Below are 21144 nucleotides of genomic sequence, written 5' to 3'. Positions count from 1 at the left end.
ACAAAATTCGTGAAAGTTTCATTTTTCAAAAATCGTTGAAATTAAATTTATTTGTAAACCAATTTTCAACTCATTGGGCTTTTTTTCCAAAATGTTTCTTCCATACAGAAATTTGAATGAAAAATTGCTTGGGGGGGGGGGGGGGGGGCAGTCCTGCTCTTTCTCCCACGCACTTGCTTGTTTTTCCTTCCCCTCCCCGAGCTCGTAAATGCCAACAGAGACATCATCGCAGCTGCTAGGGGCACATTCCAAGAAGAGGGGAGCTCCTTAAGAGAGAATCTGTTACTTGATTCATCCCAGAGAATACCGATTTTCGTTGTAACGAATACCGTTATAGCGAAAAAAACCTGGTTTTAACAAACTTTTCTAATCCCCCCTCAGATGAGTTCACGTGGGATGTGAAAATCTGCAATTCCTTTATAACGAAATTTCGTTATTACGAAGAGAATTTTCGTTACAACGGTTGTATTCATATTTCTTTGGTGAATCGCTTATGATGATTTCAGTTTTTATAAATATAAATCTAAAATTATTCTATTGTTCACAAGAAAGAAGGGTATATTCGATTATTATCCAAATTTTACTTTCGGCAGAATATTCTTGCCTCGCAATACTACTACTACCGCAAATAAGCACAAACAATTGCCAAGTATCGAAAATAGTACCTTCGTTTTCGGGTCCGGGCTCGAACTTTGCTGCAGATCACGTGATCAGAAGGCTGTAGGAAAAGAAACCGTGTTAATTCCTGTAGAAAATAACTTATTTTTCGTCTATCTTTATCGGGGCTTAACAAATACCAGGCGCCAGGCTTGCCGTGGGCCGATAAAATTTCTACTGGTGCCTAAAATGTTCCGGGCGATATATTACTAAATTTAAGCGAGCGCATAATTTTCTCAGGTTTTGTTAAGCGTTCGGAAAATAACATTTCTTTTAATCGCTTTTCCCACAAAAAATATATGCCGGGCTCCAAAGAAATTTAACGGAACTCGCCCAATGTTCTCATTCAATTCGTCAAGCCCCTGATCTACGTGAAATCCTTGTTCTCGTCCGAGCGAAGTCGAACCAGTTAGTTGAACGTAAAATCAACAATGCTCCAAAATGCAGCTATTATGACAGCTAACATGACGAGGGGCTGAAAAATTCAGGGAGGCTGAAATACGTTTAGCCGCCCCCCCCCCTCCACACTGAAGTGAGTTTTCTGTGGTTTTCAACTTCGAGAGGCGTATATGCGAGCCGATATCCCCCGTTAAAATGTCTCACCACAGAGAACAACACGCCCGCAAACAGTATAAATATTCAATCACTACATTTCACTTCTTAAATATATATAGATGGCATAACTGAAAAATCAGACACCACTTAAGACTGTTAGGTACGTACACTTACACTTCCGGCGCAACTCAATAGGTAGTAAATTGCCCATGGCATGGCGATAGACCTCACTTCTTCTCGGTTTGAAAAAAAGTCTCCGCCCCCCCCCCCCATTAGCTGAAGGTAGCTGCTTATAAATTTCCATGCCATGCTTCCTTTCGATAATCATAGCACCAAATCAAGGGGGCCCAGGCCTGTCATTTTCGGGAGGGGAGTCCGAGGGGACAATTGCCCCCACCCCACTTCAAAAAATACATTAGAAATTATATATACAGCAAAACTTCTCTTGTGGACACCATTGGGACAAAAAATGTCTGTAAAAGAGGACCGTTATGCAGGGGTTATAAATGCGTACTTTTATTATACTATAAAAGAAAATTATATTATTTAGCCGTAAAAAAAAAGGGGGGGGGGTAACCGCATCTAAGGGATGTCCGTTAAGAGGGGTTTAACTGTTAAATAAATAGATATATGTGATTCAATATATGCTCATTGGTATACTCATTCACAAAGCTTACGGACGCTTTGTTGACTGATTTGAATATTATATTCACGTAGCAGTTATCGTCGTCCTACGGCGGTTATTTTTAAGTTCCCAGTTACGGATCCAAGAGGATCCACTGCGTATTCCCATTTCCAGGCTGTTGTCCCGGATTCGCACCACTGAAATAGAGTCAACGGGTAATATCTCAATTTTTTGCTTGTTCGATCAGTGGCATCGAAGCCGGGCGTGCTCGAGCATCCACGATAATTTTTGACGTGGGTCCATCGGCACCCCCAGAAAAGATTCAGAAATAAAAATTTTGTATGCACCCACGGATAAATATAACAAACAAAATTTTTTATTTCTGAATCTTTTCTGGGGGTGCCGACACCCTTTCATATGAATGACCAAAAGAAGTAACCTGGGCAGTGGCTTCGAGGCCGTGGGTCCTCGAATGCAGAGCATTTCCAATCAGCCGAGGGCTCGTTGCAGAACAATGCAAACGTTCTGCTATGGGGCCGTGGGTACTGTTTATTTCATGGATCCGATTGCCCTGAATCGATGCAGAAGTAAAAAAATCCTTCCCTCATCCCGGGCGCCCTCTATAGTGAATTCATAGTGAAAAAACGGAAATAATGACATTCATTTCGAGAATGAGCCCCTACCCTTGCGGAGACCATGGTTTAAATTTCTTCCCGAGGCCCCAGGTTCTAGTGTAATGGCAAAAAACAATTCAATCGATAGCAACTCGAATTAAAATCCGAAAAAAGAAGGCAATCATTATGAATAGCAGACGAAAATAATTTCTGAAATGATACATACGTTTCCACAAAAGCGTCCATCGACCCTTTGTTTAAGGAAAGCGCAGGCACATAACGCCCGCCATGCCATGGAAGGGGAAAGGCCAGAGAACGATTCCATTTCCTGTGCGCGTAGGTGGTTGGGTGAAAGAGAACTCAAAACAACGGTTTTCTGGAATTCCTAAAATGTACACGTGTCTTCTTTCACTCTCCCTCTCCCCTTCTAGCAATTTGTGAGCGTGAGGGAGGGGAAAAGATATCTCTCACTGGGGTCATAGCTAAACTCTGCCAGTTCTCCTTTCATGAAAGCCAAGACAGAGAGATATTTGGGGGGGAGGGAGAGGGCAGCCTTCGACCCAGCGCAATGTTAAAAATAATTCCAAGTGTTATTGGAAAAAGAGGCATTGGAAAATTCCAACTAGGGGGGGGGGGGGGGGGAGCAGGCGGATCTCGTGCCCCGGGCGCTGCACCCGAGGGGGCGCAAATTTCATTCTGAAACTTCTCCTTCAACATTACAAGGGGGGGGGGGGCGTCAAAATGCGCGCTTGCCCCGGGTGACCAAGCATCTAGTTGCGGCCCTGAAAAGAGGTGTCCAAATCAGTGTGGTTCCCAAGGTGTGAGTCGATGAGCTGGGGAGGCGGTCGCAACAGATTTTCCAAAATAAAAACGTCCATACAAGAAACTCATTTTCATTTTGAAAATGTCAAAGATATCTTTCCCTAGCTGAGCTAATTTCGTACAATGCAGTTTTACGAAATTCTACTTGTACAAATAATCAATATATCAAGTTAATACTTATACAGGGTGACTCGGAAAAAAATCACCCGATTTCAAAATTCGCAAATTTCTAAGAATAGTCGATTTCATGTGCAGAATCGTTTTGAATTCTTTCTTAATCACCCTGTAGCAGACTAAAAAGCACACTAAGCAGCGCTGTCTCTAACAGTCGACACACACTGAAATAGACACTGCATAGTTCGAGCAAATCAATTCAATAACAGAAGAATAGTGGCGCCAAAACTGAAGATAAAAATAAAACCTCTCGGGACTATATAATACCGCTAAGTGAACGAATTTATGAGATATTTAAAAAAGGTAACGCGTGTCGAAATCCGTTATCGAGAAGATTAATTTTATAAACGTTATGAAATGAAACTTTATAAAAGAAATCGTACAATCCTGAACAGCATTTAGCTTCATTTGATAACACGTTCTTCATCAGTCACGAGTTAACGTGTGTCTTTGTACTTACATGTAACCTGCGTGATGTGACACGAGCTTCTCCTAAAAAAAAACGGCCTCCAGGGCCGTAGTGTGCCTTCTCGGGCCCCCTTTCTCTTGAAAGGCTTATTATCAGGCAAAACAAATGTAAACATTTGTGGGGCCCAGCGCTCCGATTTCCCCAGCCTAGTTACGGCCCTGGCCTACGATGTGCTAATACAAGATGACCGCCCACCTCACCAACAATAAAAAAAAATCATCAAGAATATGTATTTTCACAATGTGCAATGTCGCAACTCAATATCTATGGACTTTTGACATATTTTGAGAAGCGGCTTTTACGTGAACAGCGATTCCGTTTGATTTTCTTTTCTTAGTAATTTCGTGCGAGATGAAATAATCTACGATATTTCCATTCGTTCGTAAATCCTTATTATAAGGGTAAATAATGAGGTTCTACTGCATAATATACAGCAGAACCTCGTTATAACGGACGAACAGGGCGCTACAGGTTGTCCGTCTCAATGAAAATACGTTTATAACGAAAAATTCTCATAAGGGGGGGTCAGCCCCAAAAAATGTGTACAATCTGTTTCCCAGACTAATTTTTTTCACAAAATTTCAGAGCACTCTGGTAGTAATTTCAATTTTTTTTTCTCTAGAACTTCATTCAATTCCCTGTCGTATGGAATTTTTTAATTTGCTTCAGATGGCATCTAATTTTTTTTTTTAAATCGCTGTTTGTACCAAAACCTCAAAATCTGGCTGTCCCAGCTCAAAGAAAGCGTTAAACAGACACTTCGTGCAAATCTATCAATTTTTTGTTCTAAAATCTTCCAAGAATAAAACTGACAAAAAAAAAAAAATTTTGTGAAAAACTATTTTTTTTTGTTCGTGTCCCGAAATTTTTCCCATTTTGAAATGTCCACTCTGTTACAGTCATTTGGGAAATATATTTTTATACCAGATTAAATCCGATAAACCTTTTGAGCTCATCGAAAGGTTTACTTTAAATGTTTCGTCAACAATTTTGGATTTAACTTTTGCAAAACGACTTAATATTCACGTTATGTATTTAGTACCACATTTTTGTCTGTCGGATGTCCACTATATGTAACGCCCATTATCATAGATAATTAAGATTATTTTTTCACCTATGTCAACATCAAGTGATGATAGCACATGGAGATATGCTTCAATATATAAAAAAAGTTCTCATCGATCATTTAAATTTACAAGCAAAAAATAATAATTCGGGCTAATTTGTCAGTCTTCCAAAAACTCAAACAACGCCAACAGAATGGAAACTATGATTTAAAGTAAATTTTTCTTACTTAAACGGTTTTGAAGGTTCAAATTGAATTTAATAAGTTACCTGCTCGATTTAAACCCTTTACCACATTCTCCATCGTGTTATTTTTTAGGTTAAATATGAAAGTAAAGTAGTACAGATCGTTAAAATCACTGCCAGGCACAGATCCAAGGAGATTTGTGTGTCATGAGGATCATTTTAGTATGAGTGAAGGTCGCTGTATGACAATACATTCTGCATTTTATGGGACAGGCACGATTCCCCCCCCCCCCCAAATTCCATTCTGGATCACTAATGTGAGAGGCATAAACGTGAGATTTATACCAACATCAAATTATTATAAGGCCAGACATGATCCACGCTATGTAAGCGTTTTACCCCGAGGGGTTGGACCATGCTGGGGAACATCAAATTACTATTCAATTTCAACAAAAAATTTTGAAACAAAACAAAAATCATCCCAATGATATAATATGCAGTGTCCACTTTGACCAGATTTTAATAATTTTTCCAGACCGAAAAATTCAAACTATGAGGGATGGAGTAAGTGTTTTTAGAATTTGGTCATGAGGTGGACGTTTTTCAAAGTTTATAAGACGAGTTTCTGGGTCACCTATCGCATTTTGCATGTGTTTTTTTTTTTTGGAAAATAAAAGGGTATTCGCATGGCCTATTTAGAATATATTTCAGATATCTTTCTCTCGGTTAAGCATTTCTGTGCATTCTGTTACAATCATGCCAACTCTGTTACAATGGTGTCCACTCCATTACGGGAAGCATTTGTGCAGTTCGCAGGCAGAAAAATTTAAGAACACTGAGTTAAGATGTTAAACTATTAATAACCAACCCGTTGTCTGTCAGAAATAAAATGTTTTGATTTTAAGTAGCTAAATATATGTTAAAAATTAACTTTTCTATGTGCTATTTTCAAAAAGTTATGAAAAGCCATCAAAACGACAGAGAAATAAGCTGATTTCATTATTTCAAAGGGATAAAATGAGCAGAAATAATAATTTTTTTTTGCAGCTATATTTGTTTTCGTAACAGATTGGAGAATATCCATGACAGTCATAAAACCCAAAAAATAAAATATTACAAAACACAAGTGAAAAATATTCATGAAATGTTAATATTCAAGTCATTGGATATAATTTGAGATCTATTCCCTTTTGAAAATCAAACTGAATTTTTCATTCAAAAAATGTGGAATGAACACTTTTTTGGGAATGACCCGCTGGGTGTCACGCAACAAGGTGTACGTCAATGGAAAGTACAGTGGTCAGCTATGAGGAGTTTAAAAAACCAGCTTTTGACATAGGTTGAATTGAAAAACACGTGTAAACACTGTCTTGATTTTTCTGGCTGGCAAGGAGTAGGAGGTCAAGCATCATCAACGTTAATCGTTTACTTGGAAATGTGAAACTCGTCAGATAAATACCTTTATTATTATTACAATTTTTTTCAACTGTTCATTAAAATGAGATTACTGTATTTTCATGGAAACAAAAAGCGATTCTTAATTTTACTCAAGTTCAATAATGTACCTCCTACAGTTAGTTACCTCTGAGAAATGGGGGAAAAAAAACCACAGTGAACGATGGTGACTAAATAACAAATGTGTGTGTGAACTTAATGAAAATTTACATACAAGTGATAGACGTGCATACTACGGTCTCACTGAATTTCAGCGCCTCTCACACAATAATGGCCGCCACATCCTGAAGCGGGCCCCTCCCCCTAGCCTACCTTACGGCACATACACCCTATTCATATCGTCATACTAGAATTTCATACCAATGGAATTAGTTTAGGTGGGAAATGAAGGCTCCATCTATGTGATTGCCCAAGCTGGGTATGACGAACTTGTTACCCGTGTTCTTCTCCCGGATTGAACCTATAAACCCTGGCAGTAACCTCTCCTCCGATATTGTCTCTTGGTCAGCAGCATTTACTGTATTTATTTCATTTCTTTATTCAATCATTATATAAGACATCACATACACTGATTGGCGAATAATTTACTCACAGGTTTAGGTGATTTCACCAATGACAGTCATTATGTGGGAGCAACTTGAATACGAGAGGCACAAGTTGGTCACCTTACAAAAGCACATATTAGAGATTAAAGCTGATCGCAAATTTATCGTCAACTTTTAAGGAAGCAATTCATTTGTATATCATCGCCTAAATTGAATGAAATTGCGTCTCTGGAAAATGTGACCCTGAAAAAGCACTTACTTCTGTATATCACCTGCATTTGGAGTCGCTTCCAACTGTTGTTCAGACTGAAACACCAAGAACCATCGAAGAAGCCCCCAGAGATTACCAAAGAATATTTTACCTTAACACAATCGCACGTTGAAAAAAGCATCGGCTACCTTATTAATTGACGGGAAGAAAAGAAACACCAACACGACTTCAATGCACACGACGATATTGATACGATGCTTTGTTTGGACTTGGCGGCGAAATAATTTAACATTTTCTGATGAGGCACACGGGGAATGATGAACCTCTGGCGTTTTTGGATTACGTTGTAAAATCTTGATTTCGTTTTTCGCCAACGAGCCCATATTTAAACCCACGAACTTCGAATGCGCAATATTTGTTAAAGAACAATAAAATAACCGAATTCTCTCCCGAATAAGCAAAGGCATCATAGAACATCGTGCTGGAATTCAGATCTCTCACTTGTCATTGAATGTGAAATTATAATAATAATAAAACAACTACTTTGCTTCATTTCTAAACTGATGTGATGTTCTTGATGAAGCATCAGACGAAATATGCAGTAGCTTCTTTTCCTTAACCGTACATGTACCTCGTTTTTGCTTGGGGGGAAGCACCCCTCCCCCAAACAAAATGCGGTAATTCGTGAAATTTTCGGAACGTCTATATAATACTGCAACAACAAACTAAACAACAAATTCAAGAAAACTAAAAAACGGGTAAAACCGGGACATTTGTCCAAAAAAACCTGGCTGGGAAAAGAAAACAGAAAAACGGGACAATAACGGGAAAATACGGAACGTATGGCCACATCGTGCACTTAATTTTCTACCGATTTGTAAAATCATCCCTCTTAACAGAGCTGCATATCCCGCCCTGTGCACACCGGAATGTTTTTTTTTAGTGCATGTGTCACCCTAACGTATTTACGTTGTTAGAACCGTGCTTGTTTCGTGTTCTTGCTGGTGCTGCGTCTTTCTTCCATATTTTGAAGAAAATATGGTAAATGCTTGAAGTTTCCATGTTGTAGGTGCAGGGTCGCAACTGGGGGGGGGGGGAGCAGGCGGGTCTCGGGTGCTAAACCGGAGGGGGCACAAATTTCAATCTGAAACCTCTCCAACATTACAAGAGGGCGTCAAAATGCGCGCTTGCACCGGATGACCAAACATCTAGTTGCGGCCCTGTGTGGGTCTGCCTGCTCTCTACGAAGAGACTTTTTTTATACATGAAACAACGGGTCGCATTCGTGCTATGGCCGACCACCTCTGTGCGTTAACGGGGCTCGAAGCTGGATCCCCATAATGGCAGTCCAGCACGACGCCCACACGAACACACAGTGGATGATATGAAGTGGCTGCCAGGAAAGTGGAGTCCTTTTTTTCCATTGGAGGTTGGGGGGGGGGGGTGTTAAAGCACAGGTTTTGGTGACCACTGATCTGAACAAACTTATATTTTTCGGTGCTCATTCTAAATTCATATCACTGCGTTCTGATTCGAATCAAAAGCGTAGGCTAGTGATTCTCAAAGTGAGCATCATTCCTTGGGGCGCCACCAATAGCTAATGCCGCGGTGAGCTGTCTACATTAATATACTACCATGAAGCGGTGCTTTGTAAGACTACTCTCGAGACCCGCGGCAACATGTCCTACTAAACCGTACATGCACCTTTTTTCATATTCCTCTGCCGAACTTCTAACGAATTGGTGCATGTTGGAATGTGCGTGTAAGTGTTATGAACCTACCGCGAAGTTTGGTTCTGTGTAATGGTTGTTATATGTATAGTGCTGCCACTTGCCATCAAATTTACCTACTATATATGAGTGAAGTGTAATGATTGAATAATTGTACCTTTGAAGGCCTGTTGCTCTTAATGGCGAGAACGACTCGAGAAGTTGGGAACCGCAGAAAACCATCTTCAGCCAACCACCACTTGTGACGAATGGTGTGGTTCGAACCCGCGTCCTCACGATGTGAGTACGTCACTATGACCACTCGACCACCACAGCGGGCGGATACGTGTCCACTGGGGCAACGGAGCCGTCGAAGACAAATTCGGGAACCCACAGGCAAAGGGGATATGAAGCAGAGAGGGCACTCGTCATCATGGCCCACACTTATATAGGGCAGCGGTTCGACAGGGCTCTAACCCCATTCACACTTTTTTTACACCTATAAATTTGCTATTGAGATATTCGTGAAAAATGCCAAACTAGGTGCCGACTGAGCATCCTGAGGGCCCGGTAAAATCATTAGCATTCGGAATCGGCAATAAATTGTAGGTCCCGGTCTAATTCCTCGTGTGCAGAAAATGGCCCTGGTGCGACAAAAATAATCAAATTAAAATATGAATTAAAATTACGATATTGCCGTCACCAGCGGGACAAAAAAAATTCGACCGTAAAAAGAGGGGTGACCGTCAATCAGGGGTTTCATACTCATATTATACAACAGAAAATCATCAGTTGGCCGTGAAGGAGGGGTGACCGCATCTGAGGGGTTTTGATGTATTTAAAAAGGGTGACGGATATTTTCAGCGCTAATCATATTCATCTTTCCATCTGAACGTATGAGACGTAGAATGGAGAGAATAGAATTTTATTTCAAGATGCCAAGTTTGCAATCCAGTAGATTGCATTGCCATCGCAACGCGTTTACCAGTACTCGTGTGAATACCCTCCATCGTTCGTTCGAGAACAAATTCCCTCTATCGCAGAAAATTTGGGAAAGAACATAAACCAACGGAAAACGCTTCTTTCCCCCATTTATGCTGTCCTTTCCGAACTTTTCTCCGATTTTTGAATTCGTATATCTCGGCAGATATTTCACTCAGAAACATTAAACTTTTATTTGCTACCCTCGGGAGAAAAAGCGCAACAACTTTCTAACTGGGAGTTAGGGGGAGGAGAACCGTATAAAAATTTAGATTTTTTTTGTTTGTTTAGGAAGCGTTGTAGAACCATAATCTCTGCAACGAATGGTTGATGAATTACGTTCATCAAGTCGAGACTAAAAAGTTGGACCACAAATTTAATGTTTCACTTTTGATAGGTTCCAGTTTTTGTGTGAGTAACAGTAATTATAATCATTGTCGGAACTGTATTGATTCCATTCAAGACACAATTCTAGGTCAGAGTGCCCGTCTCAAAAGTACACAGCACTCCGTCATGTAGTGGCCTTTGGACAGGTTTCACTGTATGAAGAATGCTTGGTTCCCAAGAGATTTAGCTCGCCACAAGAAAATAAGCATTTCTAACTTATTTTCATTTCTAACCTCAACTTCATAATTGCTGATAGTCGGAATTTTTTTTTTTTTTTTAATTTTTCCAATCAGCACCTTGTGAGCACTGAGGAAATAAGCAATCGTAAGCAAGGTGCCAAATTTTGAGACTTCCTGATGGGAGGGAGGAGGGCTAACGTCAGTGCGGATTTCCACGAGGCCCGTGGCCCTGACGACTGCAGAGGGACCAAAAAATTACTCAAAGATTATATTTTACCATAGGTCCATAAATTACCATACATAATATATTCAACACGAAAAAAACAGTGACAATTTTTCGTTGACCAAGGACAGCTGGAGTTGGACACATAATGGGCCTCCTTAATTTCAATAGCCTAGGGCTCATCGAATGTAAATCGTGCCCAGGCCTTGCCACCCCGTCCTACTAAACTGGTTCAAAACACCACAAGCAAAAAAAGACTAAAAGAGTGCTGAAATTCGGTCGCTGTGAGAGAGTTCGAGAAAGGAGTGCAAATTCTTAGCTGAAGCTTGAGCCCAATCAAAACTTACCCTGAATCAGTTTGTTTTGAGAGTGAAAATACAGTGTGTCACGATAAAAATATAAATTTTTCTACGGTCCCTTGGCTTCGAATTAGAAGGTTGTTGCCCTGTATCGCCTGAGACGAACAGAAAAAATTCCATGTTTCCAAGCACAATATTCGCTGAGACATTTGAATTCAAAAATCGAAGTTATGAAAGAACAGCAAAACCTAACGTAAAAAGCTCTTTTCCCTCACTTATGCTGTCCTTTGACCACTTTTATCCGATTTTTGGATTAAAATAATGTATCTATAAACGGATATTGCACTTAGGAACTTGGAATTATACATATTTTTTTGCCCCAGAAGATACAGGGCAACAACTTTCTAATTGGAAGTTGGAGGACAGTGGGACCGTACGAAAATTGTATGTTGTTTTGTTACACTGCATTTCCATTCTCAAAACTGGTGCAGGGTAATTTTTGAACGCTCTTTCAGCATTTTTTTCAATGCAACTATGCCTCTAAGAAGGATGTGCGACGTGAGACGCTTATTATGCATAATTCGGAAACCTTTTAGCAAATGTTAGTATTTTATACCTGTTTTTCCTTGCTTGACAGGACCACCCGATAATTGAATCAGCCGTTTACAGAGCTCATTATTCCAAAAATGATTCCTGCAGCAAACCGAAAACAAAAATATACACCAGTCGCTTCGATAACATACGAGACACAAGTCATTTTTTTTATGGTTTTAAAACAAAAACAAGAAAAAAAGCAATACATAATGTGAAGTATAAACTTCACCTATAGTATGCATAATCTAAAAAATAATCAAACTGCTAAAATTAAGATTCGTAACATCTTATCGTAGAAAGTAAACCAGAAGGAGCTGTATGCAAAATGTTGCGTGACTCAAAACTTTACGCGACAGCAATCTCAAGATTCCAAATGCCACGAAATAATACATAACATCACAATTTGCCTCCATTGTTTTCTTCATTAGCCCCTCTATTGCCGAGGAAATCTTACACGATCCGCTCCTCAGTGCAGCACATTTTTCGAACATAAAGACGTATAAATACGCCCGTGGCAGTTAACGCACAAACTCCCTAGCGCGTATATATATATACGCCCGTGGCAGTTAAGGGGATAGCTGAAAGACATCCGAGAATTTTGTCAAATTCTAAACACTAACGCGTACGAGACTACGGAATGCGAAAAACGCAATACTTTTGGGAAAACTGACACACAACATTTTGCCATCTGAGCACACAAATGATCTTCAAGACTCCCCAGGATAGGATTGAAACGTTTTTTTTTTTGTGGGGGGGGGGGGGGGGGGAACCCACGATCGTTAGACGTTCCGTATAAACGGGATTGAATGGCATACGCAGGCAGTGCATCGTATAGTACATTTTTGAATCATGCCGCCACCCCCCCCCATCCCATCTTAGATAAGGGCTCCCAGGCTGCAATCTTCGTCGGGGCCCTCTACAGTGAATTAATAGTTTAAAAATATAGGAGGGGGTGTGGTGGAAAAGAAGTTTACTTTCTTTTTCACCAAACCCACTCAGAGATTTATAGTTTGGAAATACGACATCCATATTTGTTATCGGCATCTTTTTTCTCAGCTACGTCGTTGGGCATTTTGCCAGGTTTTGCCCGTTGTGGCCTTGTATTTGTATTTAAAAAAAACGGAAATAATGATACAGTCGAATCCCGTTTCAACAGATACCGTTATAGCGAAAATTTCGTTTTAACGAACTTTTCTAATCCCCCAGATAAGTTTAGATAGGAGCAATGCAAATACGTAGAATTCCTATATAACGAAATTTCGTTATAGCAATACGATTTCTCCTGTCTCTTGGAGTTCGTTATAACGGGATTCGACTGTATTTGTATGAGGCCGGTGCCCTGTCATCCCTACCCTTATCGGGCAAAATCCCCATGGTTTGGATTAAAGGGCTCCCTCACAATTCCCCCCCCCCCCATCCAAGGTTCTATTATAATGGCAAAAATAATTGCACCCATTGCAAATCTTATTAAAATCGAGAAAAGACGGCATTAATCATCTCATCAACGCCGCACAAAAATTATGTCTAAAATTATACATACGTTTCCACAAAAGCGTCCATTTGTCCTTTGTATAAGAAAACTGCATAATAATACACACATGAAGCACAAAACGCCATGGAACATTTTCAGATACTGTTCGTTCTGTGAAAGGGGAGAGGAATGCAAGGGTTGATGTATTTATGACTTCCTGCGTGTGAAGTGGGTTGGGTGAAAACAGAGAAAACCAACGGTTTTCTGGAATTCCTATATGTACACGTGTGCACGCGTCTTCTTCCACTCACTTAGTCGTTGGGACACGGAATAACTCTTATTATTTTCTATAATAATATTCCCCAGTAGTTTATGAAACTAGTCCTTCCAGAGAATATTATATCAAGGATATTATATGCAACTATATTATAAACTAGCTACAATACCCGGCGCTGCCCGGGTTTTCTTCATTGAGGCTTTTTGGATCATGCGATATCTCCCTCTTTCTTTGAGGGACATGCAAACCGTGTCTAAGTTAACCAATATGGCGACGTTCTGCGCCTCTCATGAAAGAAACAAATCTAAATTTAAAGAAACGTAGAAATGAATAGTCCCCTCCCCCTTTTTTTTTTATGGGTGTAAGGTATTTCGATCCCCTCCCCCTGTTATCTATTTCTGCCTGTTTGAGCTTCCAAAAATGCTTAATTAAAGCTGTGGAATTTTTTCGATGCACTTTACGGGGCCCATAACTAATTTTAAAAACATCCTAAACTATATGAATTTATGCAAATAAATATCAAAAGACAATACGGAGACATTAATTTTCATGCTTGAGAAGATATAAATAAAAAGTTGAAATCAATGTTATGGATATCCAACTCAAAGTAGGTCCGGCTAATTACTTCGTATTTAATCTCCTGGGCTTCGTATATCTATCTCTAAGCGACCTCGATATGACCCTTAAAGCGATGATGGTGATGATTATGACGTCTATTCAAAAAGCCTCATTGCTGAGAGTATTGAAATGTGGCAAACCATTATAAAGGCATAAACTATTATACATAACTGGCAGCATTAAAGAAGTGACAAACCATTGTAAAGACATAAACACGTCTGAAACTCATCGCTAGGGAACCACGGTAACCAAAGTAAACGTTCGGAAAGTGATTGTTGAGGCCCAAAAACCATTGTTGCCGGACAGTTTTTTTGCCCATTTGGGGCATTTGCCCTGGTCTGACGAAATTTTAAAGTAGCCTATCGTTCAAGTCGGGTCCCATTTGGTATATATGCAAAATTTGGCGACGATCGATCTAAAATTGTAGATTTGTATAGAGAACATACGCACACATAGAAAATCAATTTTATATATATAGATAAGAGGAGAATATCCTCATCAAGAACTTATAAGAATATTCTGAAGTTATTTTATAATAGTAGTCCTAGCAGAGAATATTCTCCTCGATGAGAATATTCTCGAGAATTTTACATCTCTAGTTCAAGCAAAGTGACGATTTAAACGAAGTGTCGCCAGTTCAAAGTGCAATACTGTAAAAATCATACAAAAATGTAAAATAACATTTATTAACATGCGCATTCAAATTGTAATAATAACAAATTAACAGATTACAAAGGAAGGAAACAATATTAACCTTTTTATTTTTATAGTATCAATTTATTACGATTGAATACACGGGTACACCGATTTATACCAATTTTGTTTTAATTTAGACTGATCAGAGCAACTGTTAGAGAAGCGAATTTTTTCTCCAGCACATTAATTTTGCAACAAATTTAATATTTTAGTGCTTTAAATTCTTCCGCGACAGTTCGTGGTGCAAACGTAAGATAATCTCCAATACAGGGCCCGATTTTCACTTAAACAGGCAACGGGCAGGGCAAAGCTGAGATTATAAAGCCTCCACGTTTTGTGAAAAAATCTCCGGTTTGTCAACAAACATATTTTGCGCCAATTTAAAGCCCTAAATCGGGGGAAGGGTCATGGGAAATACTACACTTCCCCATGCCAAAATAAGGTCCAGCTCGAACGATCAAGAACACTAACACTTCAAGAACATTTGGTGGCCAGTATGGGTAAGAGTGTTACTCCTTGACCACTCGTAAACATAATTCTCATTCATTACTTTGTGTATTTTGTATTCTAATCATCTTTCTGCACTTATTGTAGCCCTAATTGTGTCTGTAATCTGTAATTTAGTGCCTGCAATTTAATGTGAATGAATTAAATTGATAAAACGGATACCACAACACACGACAAAACAGATACAAGATATCACGACACTGAAACAGATAGAAGATTTATTTCTTGCTGGCGAGATGTGGGAGTCATGAAGCGCATGCATGTTCACACAAAACGACGCACTGATCGCCGTTTAATTGCTGACTTGGAAATGTGAGAAACTTGTCGGATAAAAAAAATTTACTCTTCATTGTTATTACAAATTTTTTTTTTTAACTTTTCGTTTTAAGCTACGTTCGTTATAATCAGGTAGAGATGTAAAATTGTCCCGAATAATCTTTCGGAGAATATTCTCTGGAAGGACTATAATTGTAAATAACTTGAGAATATTATAATTTCTTGACGAGAAATATTCCCCTGTTATTTATAATATAGTCACATATAGTATCCTTGAGAATATTCTCTGGAAGGACTGCTTTTATATATTACTGGGGAATATTCTTATCGAAAATAATAAGAATAATTCTGAAGTTATTAATGATAGTCCTTCCAGAAAATATTATCAAGAATATATGTAATGACACATAATAAATGATATAATTAGAACCCAGAAGTTTAGGCACTAAAAATGCCTGAAATAGGCACTAAAAAAGGCACTTTAACTTTTAAATAAGATTATAAGAAGAATAAACTTATTGTAAAAAGTTTTTTTTAATAAATTTTTAGAAAGAAAAAATGCCTAAAAACAAAGGTATTAAGGGTCCAAAAATTAGCTGATAAATTGATTGTACTTAATCCGTCTATTGTTTTAATTATAGTTTTAATAACTGCATTATTATTTCAGTTAAAATTGATTTCGAGCCCAAAATGAAATGTTAGTGGACCCTCAGGATTAGGTCAATTCCAGGGCCACCATTACAGGACACGAAGCTGGTAGAGAAGATTATCTGTGGGGCTCCCCCGAGTCGCGAATAATTCTCGTTTATTTTTTGTATTATTTGGAATAATCATTATCATTTCTATAGGTGAAGCATGGCTATCTTGTTTTATGTTTGCCAAATGTTACCACCATGGTCCCCACAAGGGGGACGCTGACAGGACTTCGGGATGATTCTCATCATTTTTTTGCTTTCTCATGCCATAAATTCACTATAAAGGGGGGGGGGCCCTTGAAAAGTCTGGTCTGGGGCACGCCAAAGGTCCCTTCCTAGGGGCCCTGCTCCAGGATGTGGGGCCATGATTACCACGTATGAGGGACTCCTTCAAGTGCATTGCCCTGTGTGGCCGTAGCTGTCGCACACCCTTGGGGGTGACACTGGCCAATTTAATTGAACACTAAATATGTTTGTTTAATAAGTAGCCATGGCTGTTTGCAGTGCATTTATGGTGCAAAAAATAAAATAAAATCAAAACAATATGGGTCCCCAGAGCCGTCATTGTGTGAGCCATGACATAAATTCATGACCTCTTGGGACAATCATCAGTCCACTATACGGGAACGCTTTGATATCTCTCTGAGATGGGAAGTGGGGTGTGTCTGGTCTTCAAAGGTCCCCTATACACATACAATGCAGTCTAACGCTTGAGCAAGACATTATGTGAAGCCTGTAGAGAAACCGAAAATTTCTTATTTTCCCTCTGTTTTTGTAACACGGGCTGCGTTTCTGTGAAACAAAATCATTCACATCTAACACCATTCGGTTAAGCAAAGTTAATACATGGCAACGCCAATCTCTCAGATGACTTATTCCAGATCAAATGGGGACTCGGGGAGGGGGGGGGGGGGGTTCTGATAACAATTAATACTGAGAGTTGGAAAATTTTAAAAACAGCAATTCGTTTGAAATTCTTAAATGCCCAAAATATCAAAGTTTTATAGACTATGGCCTCTGAAATTCACTAATAAACTTAAAACTATGTTAAAATAGGTATTTGTGGCAGAAAAATTTGAAAAAAAAACATTTTTACCAAAAATGTTGGAAAATAGGCAAGAAAAGGCATTTATGGCATTTTGCTCGAACTTCCGGGCTCTATTTATAATAATAGTCCTTTGAGAGAATATTTAAGAATATTCTTTGTCCCCGTCAAGAAGATGGGAATACTGAAGTTTATAGACCACAATATTAAAGTTTGAAAGCAAGAAAATTAAACCAACAGCGCTGAATTGTACAACTTCTAAAGAAATACGAGTGATAAGGAATTTAAGTGCATGAAGAAAACAACAGTTCTGTATCTTTTTTTTCTAAATAACGTGATCCTCACGTATTCCGGAGGGATCGGCGTGATCCATCCAGGGAATTTGTAAGTGTTAGAAAACATCCATGCACCAACCGTGATTCGAACCCAAACATGCACAGTGAGGGGCTAGCTCCCTAACCCCTCAACTGTCAGGCACCTTCTTAGAATGAAGGTGATTATATAATTCTAAAGACCAAGATTATATTCTCAAACTAAAAGTTGCCATTGGGGGGGGGGGGGGGGTGAATGTCAAAAATTGGTTTTTTTTTTTTAATGTTTCAGGCAATGAAAACTGATTTTGATTTACATTTCATAATATAAGCAAAATTAATAAAAAATGTTTCATTATTCAAAAGAAAAATGAATATTCTCGATTATTCTCTAATTATCACAAAAAATGAGTAACTTTGCCTGGTTTTAATAAAACCAGGCAAACCTTCTGGTTTCTGGCCAAACTAGAAGAAATCTAAATATTCGAGTTCTCGAACACCGAAAGCATGTTGAGAAGGGACGGACGGATAATTCGGCTATTGCCCAACACTGTTGGCAACATTCACATCATTTTGATTTTGACAAAGCATTTGTTTTTAAAAAAGCAACACGCAATTCGGAATTGAATTTTCTCGAGGGATACTTCATCAGAACATGCCAGAATTTCCTCGTTAATGATGGAAGAAACACACCACCTATTTCGTCAGCTTGGACAGGCTTTATTAACCTCAGTCGTGAAAAAACTTTCAACACTTTACAACAGATGGCTCCCCAATTCGCATCCAAAGACCACTCGGACGCAGCAAATACAAAGGCGAACTCTTCGGACGACCAGACATAAACATCACTCTTCATTCGTGTGAGTTCTGACCACGAGGTCCTGATGACGGCTCTCCATTGAAGAGCCGAAACGCGCCGACCATTCGACCAGTTGAATTTATTTGTCTTAAAAACGTGGCAATTTTTGTATAAATATTCTCCAATTTTTAAATAACCACATCATCGATGGTGACTGAATGAAAAAATAAGCCAAACTGCAAGGCCAATTTACTACCAAAAGTTAATGAAAACCCTGATTAAATGCTGCCATTTATTTTGCAGAATTTTGGCACTATAATGACTTTGGTGTTATACGAATTACAGTTTAACAAGTATAATTTATAGAAATGGGAAAATTTGTTCACTGAAAATTTCTGGCGCTATAATCGGGTTCGACTGTATGAGTGAGGTGAAAATGATATCGCCTATGTTATGCTATAGTCTGAGTGAATTCCTGCGCCTTCTCACACAGTAATGGCCCCAGATCCTAAACAGGGGCCTCTACGCTACATCACAGCGCACCAACTCCTGTCATATTGCCATATGGCAATTTTGTGTGATGGAGTTGGTTAAGAAATGAAAGCGCCATCTATATCAGAAGTCACTCCGGGTTCGGTGAACCATTTATCTATTTGCTCTCTCCTCCTTCCCCCTCCCTGATTGAACCCATGGACTCTGATTTCAGGCTTGTTATTTGGCTGGGATAATTACACTTTTACTGGCTTTTACAAAAACTTTTTAAAAAAAAGAACGACAGAAATGGTAAACAAGGTGAAATATATATATACATATATTGAAATATATGACATATACACTGTTTAGTTTTAAAAAAAATAGCGCTTTTGAATGATTTACCCATGGGTGTAGTTGGTTTCGCCAATGACAGTCCCCATATGGGCAAAGCTTGCAACAAAGCTGTCTCAGTATCATAACCCGCCCACGAATGGGACTGGCGGAGCTTCAGGCCTGGACCATTTTTGTGTTTTTTTCCCACTATTAGTTCACTTTATAGAGGGGGGGGGGGGGTCCGCTGAAGAGCGCAGCCTACGGGACCCCTGTTCCAGGATGTTAGGGGGGGGGAGTTCATGTGCTTTATCGGCACCCAAAGGCAATTTCACTGTGGAATACGACGTCTGTTTACGCCAATTTTCATTCTATCCAGACATTATGGCCTTCTACGAACTGAAACAGCAGGGGTCGCGTGGTAGCCCTGAGGACACACAAAATGCTGGTGTCCTTGATGTCAGTAGCCATGACCATCACAATGCCCTTCCTTCCTTCCTAGGAGAACGACTGCCACCCGAGGGGAGGGGGGGTTGTACCCTTGTACAATGTTCTTTTCATCGTTTCCGTTTACTTGTACATGTGTATAGTTAAAAAAAATTTCAATGAGAATAGAAGGTACGTAGTTCAAGATATCCGTCCATAGGAGTACACACACAAATTGATAGGATTGATATTAAAGAGTCCCGTTTATTTTCCTATGGGACATATCTGAAAGGAAAAAAAAATCAAAGACCTTTCCACGGGGCCCCCCTGACTCCCGGGCTGGAGCCTTGTCAGCTTCCCCCCCATGTGGGGGCCATGGTAGTATTACTGTTAGTAGTACAGATATATGTACCATTTACCTGGCTTTTGAAAATACACTAAAAATGGTATGTACATATATATATATATACATAGAGTACATGTGCTTCGCCGCCGCCCCCCCCCCCCCCGCAAAAGTTGAAATGACGGTCCCGAGACAAAACAATTCATGTATCAACGGATATCATTGCTTAAATAGTAAGTGCTTGAATGGTGCGACTGCATTTTAAATTGTGTCTCTGGAGGAGAAATTAAAGTGGGTAAAATGAAAATAATTCATATAACCTCCACTTGGAGTCGCTTTTTGGTGTCAAGACTAGCCCCACCCTCGAACCCATCGAATAACAGAAGCATGGGGAGGAGAATAAATATTTCACCTTTTAACACACACTGAAATAAAAACAAGCGACAAATACCTTGACGACAGCAGCAGCAGCGTGAGAGACAGCTTCCAGTCAGCAGCAGGCGAGCAACAACAATAACAGACGAGACCTAAACAAAGGTTTTGACTTGGCGGCGAAAGGATTGAACGTAAATTTCTGATGAGGCACACGGGGAATCAATGATATTCCTGGATGGTTTTTTTTTTAATTAAATTCATATTTCCTTGCAAATTTTTGATTTCATTTTAATGAGCGAGCCCACTTTTCGACCCCGCGGCAGATACGTAAACTTCGAATGCACCATATTCGTTATAGAATTACCGAGATAATCGGATCTTTTTTCCTCCCGAATGAGCAAGAGCAAACGTCATCCGTCCAGCTAGAATTCAGATCTCTCATTTGTGGTCGTCGAATTGGGAAATCAAAAAACAATAATAATAATAAAACAAATATTCTGCTTGATTTCAAAACTGATATATTTTCCATGAACCATCAGATAAAAAATGCATGTGCTTCACGGGAAGAAGCATCATATGCGGGGCTGGTAGGCTTGTGGAGTCCTCGTTTTCATTGGGAAGGGGAGGACTTGAAGCACTGGAGTCTGGAAGGTTGTGACGACTGCTCATCTGGACAAAAACCTCGCGTATCAAAGTAATTTGTTTTTCGGTGCTCAGTTGAAATTCATATCGATTTTTCTGAATCGAGTCA

The 21144-nt window shown here is 39.4% G+C and overlaps 1 long non-coding RNA gene across 1 annotated transcript; it reads right to left on the bottom strand.

Moving 5' to 3' along the window:
- Nucleotides 1-222: 222 nt before the first annotated feature.
- LOC149066211 (uncharacterized) lies at nucleotides 223-20690 on the bottom strand. The gene is made up of 3 exons (XR_016195431.1): nucleotides 20470-20690; nucleotides 11773-11849; nucleotides 223-718 (listed from the first exon to the last, which is right to left on the bottom strand). It is a non-coding gene; the product is annotated as an uncharacterized LOC149066211 (long non-coding RNA).
- Nucleotides 20691-21144: the final 454 nt, after the last annotated feature.

Source organism: Pholcus phalangioides, unplaced genomic scaffold (assembly GCF_987345545.1).
Source record: "Pholcus phalangioides strain wild (caught in Gottingen) unplaced genomic scaffold, Ppha-v1.0 ptg000032l_1, whole genome shotgun sequence".
NCBI classification, from domain to species: Eukaryota; Metazoa; Arthropoda; class Arachnida; order Araneae; family Pholcidae; genus Pholcus; species Pholcus phalangioides.
The sequence above is the reverse complement of the archived record's forward strand: the minus strand, read 5'-3'. Positions and strand labels throughout refer to the sequence as shown.